At 35.2% G+C, this 22,500-nt stretch overlaps 1 protein-coding gene across 2 annotated transcripts in view; it reads left to right on the forward strand.

Moving 5' to 3' along the window:
- fus (fusilli) overlaps positions 1-22,500 on the forward strand; it is a 304,998-nt gene that overhangs the window by 72,365 nt on the left and 210,133 nt on the right. The window lies entirely within an intron of this gene.

Raw genomic sequence — 22,500 nt, forward strand, 5'->3', positions numbered from 1 at the left:
TTTTCCGACTTGGTACTCATCTCTCTCTCTCTCTCTCTCTCTCTCTCTCTCTCTCTCTCTCTCTCTCTATTACGATGGCAGTGCAATGAAACTTCAACATGTTTTATAAATGTTCATCTTTTCTTAGTCAATCATTTTTTTTTAAAGTAATCCAAATATTCAGACGATCATTGATATTTTTCCTTCCATTGAAGCCATCTAGTAGGAACATTTGCTAAATATTGAACTCCTGGTGGGAATATGACTATTTTCTAATATGTTTTAGATGATATACATTGGTTTTCAGATGAGGTATCCAAAGCCTTTTCATCGCATGGTGTTTAATAGCTTTTGATGATATCTCCTGGCTGACACATGACGTTTCATCGAAGAACGATTGTCTTCGGGTGAAAAAGACGATTTGGTATTGGAACGTTTTTCGTTTATTCACCTCAGGGGTCTTTCGCTCTTGTAGCCTCTACTTAGAACCAGATGACCGATCATACGCGCGGAGATTTAGTGTTTTGTGCACTAGATTTGTGTTGGGAATAATTATAACGTTTGATATGTCTAAATGATAAGACTTCCTTTCGCTTTCTTAGTCTTAGGTTTGACATCTGGAAATAATTTGTATACATTCTACTTGGAAATAATCTTTAGACTTAATAGCCATTCAGTTGGGGTTTACATACTTAACCATTAGAATTGATATGGGCAACGCACACTATTACTGTTAGTCAAAACTATAAAGTTCATGCTGCAGCTGACCATCAACATTGTCACTTTTTGTGGTTATGGCCAAGATATAAAGAAAGACCGTTGAATTAGCTCTTTTAATAATTATAATCGTGTTAATTGTTAAACATCACTTCTGATACCTAGTCCTGCACATATTAGATGACAAATCGCATGAGGAGAATTACGGAACACTGTTGGAATATTTTGCACCATGTAAGTCAAGGGGTCGTTCGCTAGGTAATTTATAAACTTGACTTTTATTTTGTCGGAAATAATTACGTGTAGCCGAAGTGAAACAAATCTAATGGAATAAATCATAGTTTTGTATTTTCAGCGTTTTAAAACTATTGTAGTTGATAAATTTCATGTCCTGTCTAATTTTGCCATCAACTAAAACCTCTCAAGTGAAAAAAGCATTGGAAAAATAGTGTTTAATTGACACTAATGAGAGAAGGAACGCAATGTGCAACAATGTATTTCCACTTGAAAGCTAAACAAATTATTTGGCGTTCATTCTATTCTACTTGCGGTGGACTTAAAAGGTTTAGTGGGGAGGGGGGGCGGTGAGACTGGACGACCAGAGGGGCAGAGGTTTTGGGCAAAAGGTGAAGCTTGAAGGGAAGACGTTCGATGGGGAAGTTCTTTCCGATGGAAAACCACAAAGTGGAAATGCGCGCTAGTAATTGGTCAGGAGCAATGAAAGAACCAGCCAATCACGTGCAGGTCTTCTAAACTTTTTTCGTTTTTACGCCATCGTTATGTTAAAGGTAAATGACTGGTCAGTAACTTTAAAAGAAGCTACTTCCTCCAGAAATTCATCCCCCTCATTCTCACTTCACGTCTACTTTCCCCTCGCAGCTGATCCTTAAATGATTTCGTTTCACATTTTCCGCCATTGCGAGCGATGGCGTATATTCCGAGATATTTTTTTATGTAATGTCAATAGAAAAGATGTTTCTCCAAATGGTAGAGACTGTTTTCTTAGTGACGCGATATCTTACAGAAATTATTTTTATGAGAAAATCAAAGTATAGTAAAGGGGAATGAAAATTGAGTTGTAAGTACAAGGTTTAAAATTCTTGCAAACCTTCTAACGAACTAGAAGGCTTCGCAGTCGAGAAAGTGAACGTAGTCTATCCTGGAAAATAGTTGATTTTTTTTTACCTTTAAATTAGAAGTTTCTTAGTGTTGAATTCGACATTTTGTACTTAAAATACTTGTTATACGTCAGTCAGATTTTTTAAGGAAGCTTTGTTTACTTTTAGCGCTTGTTGGATATGACGAATAGTTTCAAAGAATATCACCAACTGAAGACTCGTAAGAACTATATTGTCCCAGTTTTATTTCTTTCATTAATAAGTTGTCTAGATTCCTCCTTATATGTGAAAGAGATTGTGTCATTTTATTCTTGTGATGGCCTTTCTTTTTTTTTTTTTTTTGTTACACCTGGTTGTTAGCATAGGAATTAATTGTAATGAAAACTGTTAATCTTCATTGGCTTGCTTTGTAGTTTCGTGAAATATTCCCATTTTAACTGCAACTGACTTCAAAAAAACACGTAAGCCAGATATATTTAGCACTCCCAATTCCCTTCACAAAATCGAAGGATGTGGCAAAGAAAAAAATATCAGGAAAGTCGTAGGGATATTGTCAGATAAAAGCAATTGACACCTTGCAAATAGTGAAATGTATGTGTATATATATATATATGTGTATATATATATATATATATATATATATGTATATATATATATATATATATATATATATTCAACCCACTATGTAAATATAGTATAAGATTGTCGAGATGAACCAGTTAAAATTGTGTGTTGTACGCGTGGTCGAGTAGTTAAAAGTCATATTATTTCACTAGGAACATTTGACGGTTATGCAAAAATCTTTTGATTTTTCATATACATATAAGTTCACCAACACTCAATGACCATTACGTTTCAAGTACGCAATGTAAGCTAGTGTTGGCGCCCATAACACACTGTACTTGTCATATCCTAGATATGACTTGAACGACAATTTTTTTCCCTTGATATTCCTATTATATGTATAGCTAGGCCATTGATATGCAATACCAATAGTGGAGGAATCTTTTTACAGTCCTTTTACGGGGCAAATACAAATATTTGTATGACGAAGCGATAATTGTTTGCAGAAATACAAATTCGTCATCTTTGGACCAATGAGTTTGTTTCTGTTTTCTCCGATAACGTCTTAGTTTACATTCATTTCATTTCCCACTCCTTTTTTTCTTATAATTATGTTCGAAAATATGGTGTTCGAAGACTGATTTTAGTGTTCTGCACGATATAGTTCTTATGTCTTTTACACGGGGTTAATTAAGAATATAAATCTTGGATTTTATCTACGTAGTATTGCCAGTTATGCTTCGTGTTTGCTGTTTTGTGAACTTAATCTTTATCAAGATAGGGACATTTTATTTGACTGAAATTTTTTGTTAGAGTCGTAAACGTACTAATGGCTGCGATGCACGAATACATTACATAGTATGTTATTTATGTATTATGAAATCACATTATTTTGAAAGTAATGGATTTCATCTATACGGAAATATTAAATGAAGTTTGACTCTCTCTCTCTCTCTCTCTCTCTCTCTCTCTCTCTCTCTCTCTCTCTCTTGCAGTTGTCAATAAAAGCTTTACTATTTTGAAATAAGGATTTTTGGGACTCAGCCATTAAATTTATTACAGCTGAGTGGATCATGAGGCACTAAAAAAAAAATTATTTTTATAACTATAAAAAGCTATTTTGTACACGGGTTCTGGAAAGGAATTTCTTTGCAGTTCATAGTGATAATTAGATTTATAGTCACAATCATGGCCTGCTCCTCGTGATATAAGGAAGGGAAATATTGTTGAAAGATTATTTTTTACCAAGATAACGGGACTTGGAATTTATGATTACATGTGGTGCCTGCGTTGAAATCTCTGCTTGGAGCTCGTTCTCTCAAGGAGAGAAAGTTGTGTGGACTTATTTTTATTTGTATTCATTCCGATTTCTCATTTTTATATTTCCAGCGAATTTTGACCTTCTTGATTTTGTAATTTCTTCAGAGTTAAATTGTATCCCTCTGCTCTTGAGCCTTTTTATCTTTTATTCTTCGGTGTGTTTTCTTGTTATTGTCCGCTTCGTCTAACACAGAGTACACACATCGAAGTCGTAGGTGAATTTGGGAAATTTTGCTCACTTTGTGGTGCCCAGGACTCTTGTCTTTGATATGCTCAGCGGAAGGTTGTTTCATTACTCAAGAATTTCATTATAATAAATCCATTTTGCCATATATGCTTTTGTAGTTGTGTCTGTATGACTTACGCTTGTAACGGCAAATAGGACGATAATGGAATAGATAATGTAATTAAGCAGTCTGCTGCCAAAGATAGATTCGATTACGAGAGTAGTACTGCTTGTGGTCCGAGATTTTGGACTAAAGGGAGGTCTCCAATTCCCCCTACTCCTACCCATAACATATCATCAATCCCCAACGCAGGGTGGGGAGTTGCCAAGGCTTCTATTGTTTTGAGTTATTTTGATGAAGTTCGTGTGTCAAATTGTTAATTTTTTTGAGGTAGTTATTAATCAGTGGTGTTTTGTTGGAAGGGAAAATTACATTGGTAGTGGAGTTTAATTTGTTTCATGTCTTTTCCACTTTTCTTCCGCCGATGGAAAGAGTCGGTTGCCATGAGATCGTGTATACTCGTCGGAAATTTTACTGGTCAGGGACGCTGATGCAAAATATCCTTTGAATCATACATTTTCGATTATTGCATGTAACAGCTTCTTCAATATTTGTAACGCACCATTGAATGTCTGAATACGAATATAAGGGTGATGGATCAGCTGTTGCATTAATTTAATTGTGTAAATCAAAGGTGTACGAAAAGGACTGTACCCAACTGGTAAGGAATGTACCAGGTAGTAGAGAGAAGTTCGTAAGTAGCCTAGAGGAAGAATCTCTCTCTCTCTCTCTCTCTCTCTCTCTCTCTCTCTCTCTCTCTCTCTTTCCAGGTTCTGAACTTTGTCCTTGAAAATTATTTGGAAATTAGAACCAGTTTGTTATTTTTACTCTGAAATTAACATTTATATTTCTCTGTTCGCTTGCACACGCGTCATCTACGCAGTTATGCCTATTTTAGAGAGAGAGAGAGAGAGAGAGAGAGAGAGAGAGAGAGAGAGACGCCGTAGGACACAAGTCACAAGTGAAGAGTTGTGATAATTTCCAGTCCTTCCCTCTGCTAGTAAACATAAACTTCTACAAAATTTATCCCATCATTGCCTCTTGGTAATATTTTCTTTATTTTCTGAGAAATATTACAATCACTGTAGGCGTCTTGCTGGCAAATCATTCGAAGGGAAGGGTTGTCTAAATTGTCTGTAGAATAATCTGCATGCTCCTTTACCCTGTGGAAGAAGAAGAAGGAGAGAGAGAGAGAGAGAGAGAGAGAGAGAGAGAGAGAGCAGGAAAACCAGACAAGAGATACTCGCGCTGGAACTGGAAGGTGTTTGCCTCTGCTCTTTGGAAAGTTTTTCCTCCCCCCCCTCCTCCTTCCCCCCCTCCTGTACCTCCATATGCTTGTTTATGATTTCTTACACGGATGCCGATGAAATGGACAATGAAAGAACAAGAGGAGGTGGTGGTGTTGGAGAATTGCTACTCTTTCATATTTAGTGCCTCCCATTTTTCTTGCGTATTATGGTCGTTTTCATTTTGCTTCAGTTAGGTATTATCTTTCGTCAAGCCTGAGTATCATGATTACTACTTTTGTAGCATTTTTTAAGTAGCTTCTGGTGCTCGATGAGATTCTTCTAACTCGACCTCATATATTTTGCCCGTTTTGCGAGACGATAGAAAAGGGGTGAATGCGAACACTATATACGGCAAAAAGTAACGGTTTGTTATATCATTCATAGTTAATTGTGTATTTTTCTTGTGACAAGATAAGTTTTTAATGGTATGTTACGTATCGTGATTTCTGGCAATGACAGTTAAATCACAGGAGCGGATGGAGGGCTGACGCCCTTTAGTAAATTGCGGCAGTTCGCTGAATGCCTAACCTCTTAGATATGTTGACCATCAAGTGTGCGATGAATGATAGTCGTTTATGTGTACTACATGAGGGTGGGTAACTCCCACAAGTAAAGGTTCTCAAAAAACCAAGAGACCGCCTATATATATATATATATATATATATATATATAATTTTTTCTTTTAGTATAGTTTATCAGAAGTACTTATTCTCTCTGGCTATGCTATATATCTGTTGTTTTAATGTGTATACGCCTTATCATAGTTTCTCCGTTGGAGATTGTTATATTTTCTCCAATTTGTACTTTTTGTACTTCTTGTTTCGACCCTATTGAGATTATTTGAGAGGACACAGTCACACAATGTAATTCAACACACTTTAAACATTCGAGCGACCATTACTCCACATCTTATTTAAAAACCAACTGTTTTTGTCATTAATATGGTATCCTCTTTTACTTTACTTAGCTTGAAGGCAATTTTCCCGGTACTATCACACAGGGGAACCTTGTGCCCTACAGGACCTACAAGATCTGTGTTTCGTAGACATTCTTAGGTAATTAAAATTCACACAGCTTATTGCATGTTAATTGTCAAATCCACATTATCAAAGAACATAGAAAACAAGGAGGTCTAGTGTCTATTGAAAACCTAAATATTGGTCTTTACAGTCACCTGGAAAGAGTTTTCCTACCAGTTACAAGTTCTAAGTTATGAACATAAAAATGTTTTAAATAGTTGGTTAAAGGTTTTCTTGTACTTATTACAATTCTTCCGCGAAGAAGCAGTCTGTTCTTCAAGCTTCGTACAAACTTCTTTCATGGGGATGTTTTCCACATCATTCTGATTATCGTAAGATTAAATGGCCTTCTGTCTAATTAAGGACCAAACTGTTATTACTAAATTGGATCAAATTGCTTCATATGATCATTGCTCAGTGCTAAAGTTTAAATCTGATTACAGTTAATTCAGGAACTTGATGACCTCATGTTGCCGCCACACAAACCATTAAAATCTTGATTTTGTATCTTATGGTAACTGTAAATATAACTTGTCAAGGCAATGGATTTCACCAAATCTAGTGGTTCTCAGCTTGCATCAGGCCACGGACCAGAATCCCAAATCAAAACATACTTTAAACCATTCTATTTTTGAGTAAGAATAAATTTAGAAACTTAGTGACTTGAAATGTTATTATTTAGAAGCTACTACTTGATGATTTCCAATCTATTTATTAAGTAGGAATAATATAGGAAAATGAATGGCCAATTAATTACGATAAAATTCTTCATACTGAATAATCAATAAATTATCTACTGTCTTTCCAACTTATTACAAAGTACTGTGGACCACACGAAAAGGGATCCATGGACCACGAGTTGGGAACCACTCCCTTAATCGCTGCAATTTGTGTTAAATAGAGAGTTGCTTAAGGGACTTCAAAGTTCTTCATAAATAAGGTGTAGGATCCGAAAGAGGTCTATGAATAAGGAATGGACAGTAGTAAGCAAACTGGCTTTTGTATTCCAAAAGCTGTCTAATGTCATCCTGTTAACAGTTATTCGAGCTGTTCAACAAGGATTTTGGGGTGAACTCTAATGAATTTGAGCGCCAATTAATTTATAGTTGGGAGAGTCATATTGGGATAAGCTTTTCTTTAACTTTAGATTTTTTCTAGTTGCTAGTTTATCATTATACTGCTGCTTCGGGTTATTAATGGATGTTATTGACCAATGCCTGTAATATTTTTGGCCATGGACAAATATTGGGTGTGTTTCTCTCTGGAATGCGAAAAATACTCGAAACATTTTCACATGATGCTTTATGTGCAATCAAATAAGGTGAATGAGATAGGAGAGGGCAAAATTTTAAGTGATCCCCGTTAAATCCCTTACAACAAACAACATTTTTATACTTTAGTATTCCCGTATAATATTAATTTCACTTTACAATGCAAATGTTAAGTTAGTGGGTTTATTTGTCTTTTAAGTTGTGTTGCCGTCATTAGTAAGACTGTGTACGACGAGTTTGGTACTACAGTGTATGTAATGAGTGTTTTTTGTATTCCACATATGCACCGTCATCATTAATGTTGTCCTGATTTTTGACATTACATATTTTAGCAACCTTTAACCCCCCCCCCCTCCCTTATACGTAACGGAAACAGTTCTTTTGAAATAACAGCATATGGTACAACTAAATTCAGTGTAGTACAATAGCCGACGGTCAAGCAACGCTTCTATTTTGTTTAGCTTACCGCACATGACAAAGGCGTAAAGACAGATTTAAGTTTCTGTCGAGGTGGCCCATATAGATATAGTTTTCTACCTGACCAAGGAGTTGTTTCCCAAAGGCGAAAGTATCAAGTCCAAGGTAATATAAGAAAATACGTGCTTATAGTTTTATTTATTTTCATATTGGCAATTTCTAGATTGAACTTTGTTGTATTATCAAAGTACATTATTTATCAAATAAACAGCCACTTTTTACATTATTATGGACAATGTTTGTGAAGAACGTAAACATACTCATTTTGAAATCTGTGACTGTGTTCTTTCCGTAGGTGAAGAAACGCTAGTTTTGTTGGATGTCTGCTCAAAGTGCATTGAACCGCAAAAATGGGCTGAACGAGTTTCAGGCTGGGATCGAGCTGGGCCGGGGGGAGGGGGGGGGGGGGGATTTGGATGCGCAGGGTGTCCCCTGCATGGCAAATTCTGGCTGAGTGAGTTTTACTTCGGATCATTATGGCTATATATGGTTCTCTCTCTCTCTCTCTCTCTCTCTCTCTCTCTCTCTCTCTCTCTCTCTTCTTTTAGAATGTAGGACTTAAAAATGGAAAAATAACTTGAGCGTTCTTTGGTTTTATGTTTATAATGCTTTTTTCCTCGGAGGTTTTATTGACGTTTTAAAAATTACTGGGTATTTGTTTTTAGACAATTAAGTGTTGCGAAAACGAAAAAAAAAAAAATCTTTGGACAGCTGTGTAATTAAGCTTTTTAAAAGTACAGTTTATTTTATTAACATTCCTAAACCGCCGTAGAATAATCATATTCACGACTCTGCTTTCAACTCGACATAACTGTACGGTTGCTTTCATGAATCTGAGGTTTAGCTTTTTTTTTTTTTCTTCTTCTTTTTACTTTGCGGTCCAGTCCTTTTGTAATTTTCATATTTGACTTTTCTGTTTTAGAAGTTCTGTAACAACAGTTTTCTCAACCTGGTGTCATGACTAGCTGTTATTGCTTTTATTCGAATTCACCTGATGCTGGGAGCATACCTGCCGGACTACCTTTAGAAGCAAGCGACTTGCATTCTCTCGTAATGCTTATAATTACATTTGCCAATTTACATTGATTTTTAGATAAGTAAAATAGTTTTTAAAATGTCAGTCTTTCGCAGAAACCAGGATTTTTGTGTCATTGCTGATGACATAAAAGTATTTAGTAATTTCGTCTAGATAATTATGCAACATTTGTCCCTTTCGAGTGGCAAAATTTATGTACAATACTGACATTATATTTTGAGTTCAACATCCTGGAAATTTTATTCTTGATACGAAGTTGATACCTTTTGTAATTAACATGTTGGGTGGATTGTAAGGATACTGAAGCTGGATATATTTAAGCCGTAAATCCACGTTTGTTGTTATTAAAATAGATAAATCAAAGTAAGCATTGTCTAGTTATGTGCTATGTGATGTCAGAGACTCGACCAACATTCTAGTATTTAATGTATGCTGTTTTCCAGATACCATAGTAGCTTCTATAAATACTCAAACGCATTTTTCTCACAATACTGTGTTACACAAAATCTCTCTCTCTCTCTTTCACTGTGTTACACACAATCTCTCTCTCTCTCTCTCTCTCTCTCTCTCTCTCTCTCTCAAGTATCATTAGCGTAGTGATTGTTACTTATTTGTCACCCCCCGTTTTAATCTTTGAATCATATGATACCGAGAGCGACATTAAAAATGCTCTCTTGATTTTTTACGTCATGACGATATTTAATCTTCATTACGTGAGCATCATTACAAGTTCATTACACATGGGGTTTTACAAGTTATCCATTATACGTGCACTGTTAGTAGTTGTTCATTACAATAACATTTTTACAAGTTTTCATTCAGTGTACAGTGTTAGAATTTGTGTAATGCATATACACTGTAACAAGGTGTTCATTACAAGCATATAGTACGTCTGCGCAATTTTTCTAATTCCCGGTGCATAGAAAGATCATTGAAATGTTTATTGATTATTCTCAGAGTTTTGATGATGCCCCTTTTTACCTCTACTGGTGGATGATCACCTGCAGTATTCTCATACCGGGCAGTTGTCTGGATAGATTTTGGAGGGGGGTCATCACCCGAATCTTGAACCATTCCCAACCTGTTTGTACCCCAATCCGAGTCAGAGTTTCATGCACGTCAGGATCTAACATCTGATCGGCACTAAATGCTCGGACAGATAGACTGTAGTTGAAAGAAATAACATCTGACGTATTGAATCCTTGCTGTTTTTTTTTTTTTTTTTTTTTTCTTTTTTTTTTTTTTTTTTTTTTTTGGTACGCCGGTGTTCTGGCGTCCTGAGGACGCACTCTTTAGAATAGAAAGTCGTTCTTTGGAGTTTGTCTTTGAGCTTGTTTGTATGTATTCGCTGGCTATTTGAATCTCTCTCTCTCTCTCTCTCTCTCTCTCTCTCTCTCTCTCTCGATCACAGAATTATTAGGCAAAATGAAGCAGGTGGCATGGCAACAAAATGACTGTGTAAGAAAGTGGTTTGTCTCCAGTTTCATTGTCTGTTTTAAACTCCATTTTTTGTGTGAAAAGTAATTTTTGTTATTTAAATTCCCAACGGTAATTTTTGTTGATGTGAATGGAAAAAGGCATTCTGTAGCTGTAACCAGTTACGGTAGCAATATTGCATTTGTGACAATTTCTAGTTGTCACCATTCATTTAAAGAATAATGATCAACTGGAACCAAATATAGTTGACCCATAGTCCGTTAAAACCCCCCATAGATTGCATAAGAAACATGTTCCCCGTGTAGTTGAAGCAACTCCTTAAGTTTTGGTGTTGGTGACAGGGGCCATCGAACTTGCCGACTTCGTTGCCTGATGTATGAAGACATTGTAATAGCACTCCATAGTTTCTTAGGGGTGTGGGGAGGTGTATTAACTATAAAAGACATTTGATACTTTTTGTAAGCCACTTTTGTATACTTGAAGGGCTTAGTGGGGAAACTGGTTGAGAAAAGGGAACACAAGTGTATTTTTCCAGTGATTAACTTACTTTGATATGTATTGTACGATAACTTTCAGGTTTTACAGTGGATAGTTGTCAGGGGTGGCTGATGTGCGAGAAGCTTGCTCGTTTGAAGGTTGTTTTTATGGCATGACAACCTTTTGCTAGTGGAGGGGTCCTCTTGTTTTGGCCTCCCGTTTCCAAATTGCTCAGATCCAGAGTTTGAAACTTTTTGAATGAATGTGATAGATATTTCGTTCAAAAGGATGTAATGTTTTCAACTTATGGGAATCTTAAAATGACTCTTGATATCATTTTGTTGTAGTTGAGCGATGGATGATTTATACCCACATATTTTTGCAATTAATGACGGATTTGAATGAATAGTAGGTTATTTTACCAAATTTTTAAAGTGAGGCTTGTTTTTTATATCAAAGTGTGTAGAGTACATGGTCACGCGATGCAATATTTTATTCTATTCTAGAAACGTGTGTCTAAAACTCGGACTACACATGTTAGCCTTTCAATTCTGCCAATTTATCATAATTTTCTCCGGTTTGTCATACGATTTTCATTGTAAAATTGATCTCTCTCTCTCTCTCTCTCTCTCTCTCTCTCTCTCTCTGTGTGTGTGTGTGTGTGTGTGTGTCATGAGAAAAGTTTCGTTCAAATTAATCTCTAATTACGAGCGAAAAGATACATCCCCACTGACCTAATGTCTAACCCTTTGGGGTTCAAGGGGTATAGTTGGGGTTGTGGGGTAACCTCTGAGGACATTGACATCCTTTCATCCCTCCGCCTCCCATTCCCCCTGAGGTTACCTGCTGACATTTCGACGTCCTATTGCTCTATCATTTTTTATTGAGATTATTCGAAGAGTGTTGTTCAAATAATGATGTTTGACTTATTTTAAAATTAAATCGGCGAGTCTTATGCAAGTAACCTAGAAGCTATAGGCTGTCGAGACTACATCATTGTGGAAAGAGTAATTAGTATTGTCAGTCAGAATATTCATGAGGAATTGTATCGAGTATTTGTCCAGTCCATAATGAAAAGCTTTATTTTTCCATCCTCCGATTTTCTTTCTTGAAATCTTTCTTATACAAACATATTATGTTAATGCAGAAAGTGGCAATGAAAACATTCTAATATTAATGAAATTGAATAAGTTAATTCTCGCTAAGGAGTGTTTTTCCCTCATGTGGCATTTAAAAAAAAAAGTATTGTAACATGGAACTCGTCAAGCCAAGGCCCTTTTCTTCACAAGAGCTTAGATAAAACTTTTAAAAGAGGCAAGCTTCATCTCTCATCGATTGCCGTGAATCGAATCTTATTTTTCATGATGATAATTTAGTGAGTTGTTGAAGAATAAGAAGTAATATGCCAATCTTCTTTACCTGCGAATGATAACGTCAAAAATAATTAAAATTTTCTTTGTACAAGAGTTTGTACTGAGTGATCTCAACCCAGTCATTTTTTCTTTCTTCCAACGTTACCGGTTTTTTTTTATGTAAGAGCAGTGACTATTGTCATATTGCACGTCAGGTGGAGTTTTTTTTTTTTTTTTTTTTTTTTTTTTTTTCTTTTTATCCGGAGGTTGTTGCATAATGGGAATTCTATTGTCTTGCAAAAGCAAAAAGTTCCTTGACTGGAAGGACGCAACGCTTTCGCAATATTATCTTGAGTGGTGATTTGACAAATGAATCGCCTTGCCTTTTGCGTTTGCAGATTTTGGGAGAGGATCGGTGCTAGGGAATTTACTGTACTGCCGGAATCTTATCAGTGGCTGATCAGCCCGTCGTTTCCGTATTGAATTGTCGCTCTTAGAAATCATAGCTACTTTTGGTCGGTGGTCATCACGTACAGAATTAATGAAAGTAGTAGCCAAACTGGAAAATTTTCTGTACATACAACAAATTCTTTTATTTCACGCTTAATATATAGATCCTTTGAGTGGACTACCGTGTGTAAATGCCTCGCAAGTAAGGAAATCGTTATTTGTGTCGTGTTAGCACGTTTTGCCATTATGATTGTTAAGAATGCGGTGGAATGAAAGCTGGTCATAGGTGTTATAAAATCTGGTTGTAGATTTCATGGGATTGATGTTTGCCGTATTGATCACCATCTGGATACATATTAGTTTTCTAAGGAATATCTCCGTTAAAGACAATATTACCCATGGAAGGAACTTAAACATTAAAATTTAAGTAAGATATTTACAAACTGTCTTGGACATTGGCGCTGCGCTGATGATTGCAATCGACCCCCTCAGTTCCTCCATTCAGCAACATGCTGTACATCTCTCTCAACACATCTGTTGAGCTTTCACGTAGGGTACTGGAAGACATCGCCAGACAACGCGTCATCTTCATTTCTACTTTTTCCTTACAAGGAACTAGAGAAATCAATGTTCAGCTTGAATAATCTTAATAGGTTACCGCCTTCCATTTTTTTTTTATTCACGTGAAAATTATTATTGCTATATTATTATTTGATATATTGGTTTTTATTACAAATGCGATTATAATATTGCATGTATATTACATGACTGTAAACATACAAGAAGTCATTCTTTGCCTTGAGTCTAATACTGTTTTTCGTCGAATAGTATTTTTCACTCGACTTCGGTGACAACAATTTATTTCGTTCTGTTGCCCTCTTTGTCGGTTTTTTATTTCTTTTTCTTTTTCTAATTAAACTGACTTCCCTTTGTTGCCTTCCTTGTCAAAGCACCGTTAGGAAGGTCTGCAAAGCCAGGTCATCTGTGTTTCAGAATTTCTTAGTAGTAGACGATTTAGGCAAGTAGAAAAATAAAAGAAAAAAGAACTAAAGAACGAGACTTTTTTAAAGCTGCAGGTGGGGTGGGATGGGGGTGATGGGGGGAGGAGCCTAATTGCCACATTTATTGTCAGATTCGGCCTTTTGTTTTGACCGTCTTTTGACATTCGTTGCCATCCGGCGTCTCGCTGTTATTGAACCCCCCCCCCCTCTCTCTCTCTCTCTCTCTCTCTCTCTCTCTCTCTCTTTAACTGTTTATTAAGTAATCGTTTGAAAACCCTATCTCGGACTATTGTTCAGAATGGAAAAGGCATTAAACAAAACTGATGAGCGTTTAATCCAAAAACATTCAGTTTTTGTCTATTTGTTTCATCGTTGAATTTTACCAATTTTACTGTGATCAGAGAAGAATTTTGATAGTTTTTGGTTATTAAAATATGATTAATGCACACGCATATATATATATATATATATATATTAATGCTATTTCATTGTTTTCTCCCTTATCTTGTGAGTCTTTTTTTGTAAGTCTTGCCTTGCTTTTCAATCACCTTTTACTGCAGGCTTGTCCCAATGGATGATCGCTTTGAATTATAATGAAAGATGTTTGAATTCTGATTTATTTCTAGTGTACCAATTGGTAAACAAAATGGTGCCCTGGTACCGGCCATCGTTTCTAAAGCAACCGGTCAAGGAGGAGGGAACCTGTGGGATGTTTTTCCACAGATTCACGAATGGCCTAGATACTTTCATCTCTCTCTCTCTCTCTCTCTCTCTCTCTCTCTCTCTCTCTCTCCCCAATCATATATGGTGTCAATTTTGTCCAGAGTTAATGCTGGGAGGAAGGTATATATATATATATATATATATATTATATATATATATATATATATATATATATGAAATGTAACTTCTGTTGTTTGCATCATCACACTGGAATTGTCATTTTGTTTCTATTAACGACGTAGATTTTCACATTTTGAAGGTCATATATTTGCTGGGATTTTGTTTTGCGTTTTAGGTTTCTAAGCAATGTTGCAAACACAATTGATGGTGAAGAAAGCACCAGTGACAAGGAGTTTCGGTCAGATGGGTTCAGAGTCTGCAACAATAAATCAAGAAAACTGGACGAAAAACCAGTGAAAGCCTGCCCTCTTGGAAAGTAGTTGGGGTTGCCCTATTGGTTGCATGCTAGTTAAGATTTTTGCTCGACTGCTGCGGTATTGTCCACTTGGCAAGAAAAAGGTAACTTCTATGGATGTGATTGTGCATGTACACAATACATAAAGAAACTCTCTCTCTCTCTCTCTCTCTCTCTCTCTCTCTCTCTCTCTCTCTCTCTCTCTCAAGTGTTCTTTCAAAGGCAAATGTTATGAAGTCTTTGTAATGATGTATCTTTTAGGATTATGTTGATAACAGGGGGTTAAGCATATTCTGCAGGGATCATATGTACAGTACATTACAGTATATCGCGTTTTATTTAACGATGAAAATCCAGAATGAATGATTTGAAGTTTTTTGGTATCCTGACATCGAATGAAAATCCAGAGCAATTGTCAAATATATTTTCTATATCGTGCTCTAAATAAAGGTAACTAGAATGCAGAATCAACATTTCGTGCACGAACTTGATTTTTTGCGAGAGACTTAGCAGCAACATGTGGCGTCATTGTCTTGCCTCGAAATATTAACTATTTAAGACTAAAAAGAAAAGTCATTGATCATTGGATAATTGAGATGCTGTTAGGTTATATTGTGGTTACAAATATTAATGTTTTATATTATGCAAAGTGAAATCGAATAGCCGCAAATGCTGGTAAAGGATAAAAGTATGAAATATAAAATGATCGAAAACACGAGAGATTACAAAATTAAGTATATCATCATTCTTCGTGTGTATATCATAGAATTAATTGCCTTGGGGTTACGAAGACATGATTTGAAACAACATAATTGTAGTTTTCTTTTAATAACTCAAATATGAAAGTGATAATCATTGAATATCATTTATGATACGTGTTTGTGAATAAAAAAGAGCCCTACAGCAGTCCCAGACCTTTCGTGCGATGTGGGACGAAATAATCAGACCACAAACTATACTAGATTATTAATGTAATAGATCATTTCAATCAGTTGATTTAGTATTGTAGGAGTCTTTTCATGTTCACCATCTTATTACATTTGATTGAAGATACTTTTCTCTACAAACCTTAGTCGTGATTTTAAAGTGGTTATTTGATCCACCATGAAAGTGGATTATTCCATTTTTATTATTTAACCGACTTAGAATTGTCTCCTGTAATTTGGGGTTTCAAAGTTTCGAAAGACTTAGATTTTGGGACTTTTCCCACAATTATTTCTTTAAACAATTTTTCTGTGATTAAGATAGAATAAAGTTTTACGATTTTTGGTACCCTCAAAAAAAAAAAAAGAAAAAAAAATCATTCCGACAGCATTCATTTTTCTTTTAAGCTTCGAACTTCTGTATCATGTCGAATTGTTGGGCTTATAATGCTTTGTACACTTGACGTCTGGGAGGTTCATCTACCCCTCACACTTGACGTTTATTGAGTTTCAGCTACGGCCCTTGTCACTCCCAGCTTATTTATCTATTTATTTTTTTTTTTTTTTGTCGTAAACCGTAAACCCGAAAAATATTCGGTCTAATATGAATCAACCACTACCCTCCTGACTTTTATTTTGTAAATTACATAGAATATCTCCCGCTTCTGTATGTTATGTTAATATTGCCTTTCAAAATCTTAGTTGAATTGGTCTACACTTTAGGGTTTTCAGTAAAGACTGTCATTTGTAACTTGACGATCCTCACCAAAGATTTCTTTTCCAAATTCCATAAAAAAAGGGAATCTTGCTGATCTGAATCTATAGGGAGAAGATTTCTGCGATTTGATATGGTTTTAATGCAATTTTTATTGCACGTCTTTTCCAATAATTTTTATCTTGGTAAATCATGAAATCTTGTCCCAAAGCATTAAATGTAAAGATCCTTGGCCATCCAATTGTTGGAATCCAGAAGATAATATAGCTTTTACACAAAGCAAGTGCATAGCAGAGTTGTGGAAGCAAGCCGAAAGAGGCCAATCTAAAGGTCGGAGTCATGTTCATGAAATCTCGACAGCGGTGTTCAGTGTTTATGAAGCCCTCCGGTATTCATGCCAAACTTTCGGCGTTTTACCGCAAGCGGAAGAGCACAAAGGTCGACGGGGATAGCAATGCCACTTCCACAACTGTTGTCTACCACTAAACCCTTTGCAGCCAGTGTCATTGGTTTTTGCTTACCATGAGGCTTGGTGTCATGATGGTGCTTAGCTGTTCTGTTGAATAAAATTCGAAGTTTACTTAATTGCAATGGACTTAAGAAGTATTGCAGCACAAAGCACGGTCTGGTAATGAATGCACAAAGCTGAAAGCGGCACAATCAAATTCTTACATTTTTATCTTAACCAAACCTATTTTAATTCCATTCTGAAATCACTTACATCTAAATATTTACTTACGCATCCAGATGTAGCTGCTTGTCCAGAATATAATAAGGAAGCACAGGTCGCCCCAGTTCATTGCAATGCACGTGAGATGATGCTCTTCTTCCTGGAATGACGAGTCGAGTTCCGTTGCATTTGCCCTATTTTCTCTCGGCACTTGCATGACTGCTTGGGTCACCTTCCCTGTGTGGGAGTGGGGGAGGGTGCGCAAGTGATCTTGCTCATGGAAGCGTGCCTGTGCGTACGCATTAGCATCACATCATAATTATCTGCCATGACTTCATGGTCTCGTGTCTAAAGAAGATCTTGGAAATACAAAGGGCATCGGAGGTTTCGGCCCTCATAAAGGTCATTCGCCCCAGTTGTATAAATCTCACGAAGCGGCCTTAATTGCTCCTGCCATATATTGTTATGGCTGCTAAGAAGCAGAGCAGAATGGGCTCTAATAGCCAGGTTCAGCCTTCCATGGTGTATCGTCTTCGAAAAGAGAGAGAGAGAGATAAATAGCTTCTCTTCCTACTTGGTCACGAGCTGTTGCCCGTGTATTTTAAGGAAGTAAAGCTTAACCTATATATATATATATATATATATATATGAAATATATATATACACATATATGTATATATATATATATATATATATATATGTATGTATGTATGCATGTATGTATGTATGTATATAGAGTTATATGTATATATATATATATATATATATGTATGCATGTATGTATGTATGTATGTATATAGTATATATATATATATATATATATATAGATAGATATATAGATATATAGAGATAGATATATAGATAATAGATATATATAGATAGATATATAGGGATAGATATACTGTATATATATATATATATATATATATATATATATATATATATATATATATCTATATATATATATATATATATATATATATATAGATAGATAGATAGATAGATAGATACATATATATATAGATAGATAAATAGATACATATATATATATATATATATATATAGACATATAGATATATAGAGATAGATATATAGATAATAGATATATAGAGATAGATATATAGATATACTGTATGTATGTATATATATATATAGATAGATAGATAAATAGATATATATATATATATATATATATACATACATATATATATACACATATAGACATGTGTATATATATACATATATAGATATATATATATATATATATACACACACACATATAGACATGTGTATATATATATATATATAGATATAGATATATATAGATATATGTATATCGATATATTATATATATATATATATAAACACATAGACATGTGTATATATACATATATAGATATAGATATATATAGATATATGTATATCGATATATTATTATATATATATATATATATATAAATAGATAGATAGATAGATATGTATGTATGTATACATACATATCTATGTATATGTATTATATATATATGTATGTATATATATATATATATATGTGGTTGGTATATATTCAAGTGGAATTATCTTCTATTACGTTTATCAAAAAATTTGATGAATTTTGTTGCTTAACATATGATATATACTGCATTCCCATTGTGTGTTTTATTATATTACCTGGTTAATTTTCGTCTTAATGAAAATTACGGCGGTTATTTTATAGTAAGCAGTAGAATGCAAAGAATGCAGGATGGTAAACCTCCATATTTAACAAAATGTTTGTTAAAAATTCAAGTAGTTAGTTTTGCTCCCTACTTTTTGACCCTGTGTAGGTGTTGTACCGTACTATGTCCTTTCACGGTCTGCTGTAATGATTTTATTGTTCCAGGGTTCACTTGGCCACAAATTATACAATCGTTCATCAATTTTTATGGAACATCTAGTAGTTTATGTCCTAGTTAGTCATTAATCCATATAAGTTTGTGTATGACTAATTTAAAATTGTTGAAAGTTTTATTGATTTACCTACGGACGAAAATTTGCTTTAGAAGCTTGTTTGTTCAGTGAATTGTTTGTTTGCTGCCTCCACTAGGAATGGACGTGTATTGATTATTAAGGATTATGGACAAAACTACTGCAAGTCCAAACGATAGAGATAGTTTGTATTTCATAAAGTTTCCTCTCTTTTTTAAATTCACTTCCTGACGTCTTCTGCTATTCCCCTGGCCTATGTTTGTGTTCTTGAGGTATTGGATTGCCGTGTCGGCCATGTTCTTTTTTCACAACGTGATGGAATGTGCTGTTTTTCCTTCTTCGTAACTCCCCTCCTTGCACCTCGTCCATCTCCAGCCTCGACTACCCGTATCTCTCTCATTTTGACTTCCACGTAGTATTGCTAGCAATAGGGCTTAGTATTCTGTTGGTATTCCCATATTCATTGCCTTTTCCTTTTCATGTCCTTATCTTTTCATCATACCGCAAGTCATTGAATAAGGAATAGAAATGTTTTTAGCTTCCCATTTGCAAAGGAACTCTATTTTAGATTTATTTTTATATTTGTTTTGTGACCTCGTCCATGTTTGTTGGCTACAGCAAATCGTCTTTGTTTTAGGCATGGACATAGTTGTGTGTGTTAATTTCTTTTATTTTAAGAGAAACATAACTGTAATTTCATAGCAGCCCTTGTCTGTATACCGTTGATATTTCAGACATCAACGGTGGGCGACTAGGCATCATTAACAAAATATTTTCCTCGTATTTTGATGCCGATTCAGTGTACATTAAAGATGTGTTGCTATTATATACTTTAGTTTAAATTTGTCTGTGAAACGATAGAATAAAGCTCGATAGTTTTTATTTGTCTATCACAATATAATAAGACTCATTCATTTTTTTTTTTTTTTTTTTTTTTTTTTTTTTTTTTTTTTTTTTTTTTTTTTTTTTTCTGTATAACGAGAGAATAAGACTTTAGTTTGTTCGTATAACGATCGAATAAGAATCATTGTTTAAATTTATCTGTATAACGAGAAAATGAGTCCTGATATCTAATGCACCCAATAAAGCATCAAGAAAATGAGCACAATATTTTACGCTAATAAATAGTAAACTGATAAAACTAATGTTTACGGTAACTCTCCAGGGGAAAGGTAAACAGGGAAGTTTGCATGTAAGGTATACAATTAATGGTCATAAATCCTAGTTACTGATTTTCATTACCAAAGGAAGTGAGCAGAAATAGAAGGGTATTTATTATTACTTTTTTCATACCATTTTAGGCTTGACCAAATGCTTCTTTCATTGAACCTGAGACCGCACTGGCAATATATAATTAGAGAGCAAGAAAATTTATCGGAGAAGCGGAAGAACGTCATAATTACCGGAAATCAAGATGATTTACTCTGAAATTAATGTCATCGTAGATGGAAGAGCTGAAATAGATAGCAGAGTGGCGAGATGGTGTGATGTATCGTGGGACTCTCCACTCTGAGATTTAATTGACTTCCCGCACTCTCATTTCCTCGGTCGCAGATGAAAAGTTTGTCTTGATCGTCCGTCGTTTATTTTTGTCGTGTAATGTTCCTTTGGGAAATAATCTCTCTCTCTCTCTCTCTCTCTCTCTCTCTCTCTCTCTCTCTCTCTCTCTCTCTCAATGAAATATACTGAATTCCACGTGGATCTTACGATACCGAAGATAAACAATGTACCACATAAGCATATTAATGACTGACTTGAAAGGATATCTCTCTTTGGTGGGAATTCTTTAATTTGGTCACACACACACATATATATATATACTGTATATATATATATATATATATATATATGTGTGTGTGTGTGTGTGTGTGTGTGCGCGTGTGTGTGTGTGTGTATGTGTGTATACAAAATATCAGTCTCCTTATATGCTGTAGTTAATGTTACAGCGACATCTGATTTGCCATTTCCTGACAGTCATCTGGAGACTTATGCTTATTCATTTCTTCTGAATACTTTGTGCTCGTGTTTCGGAGCGCTGAACTCGCTCTGTCTCATTTTTAGGAAGTAAAGAGATTCTCTCTCTGCTTCGATTTGTTAGTTCATCCAAGCATTACGGCCGTCATTGGTGGAAGTTTTCAGACTACTATATTTTCTTCGTTTCGCTCTTGAGAGTTACCGGAACAAGTGGCTGTGAAATCACGCAGTTTTCTTTGAATTATTTTTGGTGCAGATGAGGAACCTTTTCAATTGGGTCGTCTTATTAAAAGGATTATACTTTGGCTTAAGCAACTATTTAGTTCTGATTCTTCTTTAGTCACAGGGAGCATCCGATTTACATTGCATCCAAAATATATTTCATTTATTTAACTTTGGATTTTTATTGTTTATCGTCAAACTGGAATAGTCACTCGCATAACCATTTCCATTAAGATAACTTTACTGGTATTGGGATTATTAGTTATTTTCCACAATTGAAGTTAACAAATTTTGTTTCTAAATTCATGCTTTCCCAGAAAATATTGATGTTGACCGCTCCTTGCGCCCTATATCATCAGGAAAACTTTTGAGAGAGAGAGAGAGAGAGAGAGAGAGAGAGAGAGAGAGAGAGAGAGAGTGTTAGCATACATTTTCACACAACATTCGATGCAGCATCGGAAGCAATCAGGCCAAGAGCGGCACTCCGGTATTGAAATTTAAATACCTTGCACTCTTTTCAAGGGTCCTGTCATACCAGTCTAGCACGACGGCTACTGCTACTGCCTCTATCATCACCACCAGCACCACCACTACCTTGCGCTCAACAGCATATCATTTTTAAGGAGTGGAGGAGGGCAGTGAACGGAGAGAGAGAGAGAGAGAGAGAGAGAGAGAGAGAGAGAGAGAGAGAGAGTAGGTATTATGGTGTAGGTTTTCATAGCGCACTGCGTAGAATTATTCCTAAGATTTTTTTTTTCGTAGTTATATACATTTTTTTACAGAAGTTTATGCTGTATATTTTTCATTTGGCGGATGAATTTATGAAAAAATATCTTATATAATGATGTTATTTGTCATCATATGTCATTGATTTTTTTTACTATATATGTAATTCTTGGAGGGTCATTATTATGAAGATAAATATAAAACTATGTGAGAGAGAGAGAGAGAGAGAGAGAGAGAGAGAGAGAGAGAGGGAGGGTGCACTTTTGAGGACCAGTGATAATGATAAATAAAGACCACCAATAATCATGATAGTTACCAGGAAAACGGATATACCTGCTGCTGCTGGCAGCATCCCGGATCATTTTTTTGAGTG

Source organism: Palaemon carinicauda, chromosome 22 (genome assembly GCF_036898095.1).
Source record: "Palaemon carinicauda isolate YSFRI2023 chromosome 22, ASM3689809v2, whole genome shotgun sequence".
NCBI classification, from domain to species: domain Eukaryota; kingdom Metazoa; phylum Arthropoda; class Malacostraca; order Decapoda; family Palaemonidae; genus Palaemon; species Palaemon carinicauda.